We start from the raw sequence: 2,266 nt of genomic DNA, 5'->3' as shown, positions 1-2,266 counted from the left end.
GTGTTTGATATGTGCCCCATTCATGTTCTGGAAAGAATGGAGGACTGGGGGTTTCACATCACCCAATAATCAGAACCCGTCCTGTCCCATCATAACAAACAGGTCATGCCCCTTCCATCTTAATTATAAACCTCAGACATCTAACAAGGCATGGAAGAAAGTCAGAAACAGATTTTACTCTCATAGGGATGATAGAAGTTGCCTAAATCTGTGGAGAGGATAACAGAGAGAGGGTTTGGGTTTAGATATTACAGAGCTTTTCTGGTGGATCCTGTGTGGCAGCCATTTCTCTCCCATCTGTCCACACCCACGCTCCTATGAGTAAAGGTCTGGGAACTTCAGGCATCCCCCATTTGATCTGGTTCACCTGACTTGACACAGCCATCTTCCCTCCTTTGCCAATGACCCAGAGGCTGCCTTGGCCCCGGGATCTGTGAACCATGAGTCCTTCCTCTCCTCCCCACCCCAACTCTGTGTTAGGAGGGTTAATGCTGAGATGTGAGTAGAAGAAAGAAGAGAAATGGACCCCAATAGAAGCATCCCCACAACCTTCCACAAGGCCACGTCCCTAACTCCACCCCACACAGGAGACTGGAACCACCACAGCCCCTCCCCACTGAAACTTCCCTCCTGCTGTGCCTTCAAATGTCTCCAATTTCTCACCCACATTCAAACTACCATGGTTGCCTGATACCAAATTGCCCCTTGGGTCTAAGCCTTCCCACAGCAGAGCCTGCCCAGGTGGGAAAGGAACAGGTCCTTCAGCCTCTGGTAAATCTGATCTCCATCCCTCCAACTTCTGTGCAAGGCCAGTTGGGTGAAGTTGAAAAGCGGAAGATGGAGTTGAGGAGGATGAACAAGGTGGAGCTGGTGCCTGGGCAGCATTCATATTCTCTTCCCTCCCACTCTTCCCACTCCATCCTCAACTCTCTCTCCCTCTGTCTTTCCACCTCCTTTTCTCATGCGTCAAACTTAGAGTATGTGAGCATTTTCCTTAAAGAGAGATGAGGTGCAAAGCATAGTCAGGCACCCACAGTATGGAGGAAACCTCCCATGAGGCATCATTGAGCACCCTGGTCCTTCACCCTCAACCACAGCTTCCAGACTGAGCCTCCCCAGAGAGCTCAAGCCCCAGAAAATTCTTTGACTCATATGCACTCCCTTGCCCATGTCTGCAAGAGCTGAACTTCAATTCTTAAACTGGTTGCCCTCTTATTCCTTGCTTTCCCTGCCCAATAACATTTTACTATGCATCAGAATGTTCAGCCAGACTTTTTCCACAGCTCTGGAGTCAGCACTAGGGTCCACAGCTAGAACCACAGCCCACTAGTACCCTACATTCCATGGAAAACTTCTGACACCTGGAGCATTACATCACCCTGAGACATATCAATAGTTAGGAAAGCCATCCAACCCCAATAAGCCCCAGGACTATCATTTCTTGCCCTGTGGAGTAGGAGAAAAATGGAATCATCAGGATTACTGGCTCTGTGAGGAATGTAGTGGTCCTATCAAAGAGATTTTTCTCGAATGCCCCCATGAAAGAAGGGAGGGAGATGTTGCTGCCATCCTCCAAGTCAGGTAAGGGGCTGTGGAACTCACTCATAAACTGAAGGTTCTAGCCTAAGAGAAGACTGGTATCACCCTTTATGGACAGATGTTCATTCTAGACTGACCTGGAACTGTCCAGACTGGAACACAGTAGGACAGCTATAGGGAGAGCCTTTGTTCCCAGGTAGCAATATATTAATTACAGAAAGCTACACTACTATAAACAACAATCCAAAGTATAATGGCTCAAACACAGTAGAAACTTGTATCTTGTTCATGTATTAGATTTGAGGGAAGGGGGCAGTCATCAGTCTTCTCCATGTAATCATTTAGGGATTCAGGCTGACAACTGTTCTGCCATCTTCAATATCTGACATCTTCAATACCTGTTATCTTCATCACCATTGCAACTGCAGAAGAGTGGAAAGAGCATGCAACAGATTGCTTGGAGGTTTGTCTGGGCTGTACTAGCAAGTGATACACATTGTTGGCAAGAACTCAGTCTCACAGCCACACTTAACAGCAAGGGCTGGGAAATGTCAGCAGGAAGATAACCAGAATGAATGTTGGTATTCCTGTGGCAACTGCCACAGGGCAGAGTGAAAAACAAAATGTGCCTGCTTGTCATCTGAAACTTCTAGAGGAAAAAAGTTTTCCATGTAGGCCATAGAAGAGATGCAAGAAGACACCCCTACCTCAGTCTCCTGAAGCCTCT

Source organism: Mustela nigripes, chromosome 6, assembly GCF_022355385.1.
Source record: "Mustela nigripes isolate SB6536 chromosome 6, MUSNIG.SB6536, whole genome shotgun sequence".
NCBI lineage: Eukaryota > Metazoa > Chordata > Mammalia > Carnivora > Mustelidae > Mustela > Mustela nigripes.
This window is presented reverse-complemented; position numbering follows the sequence as displayed.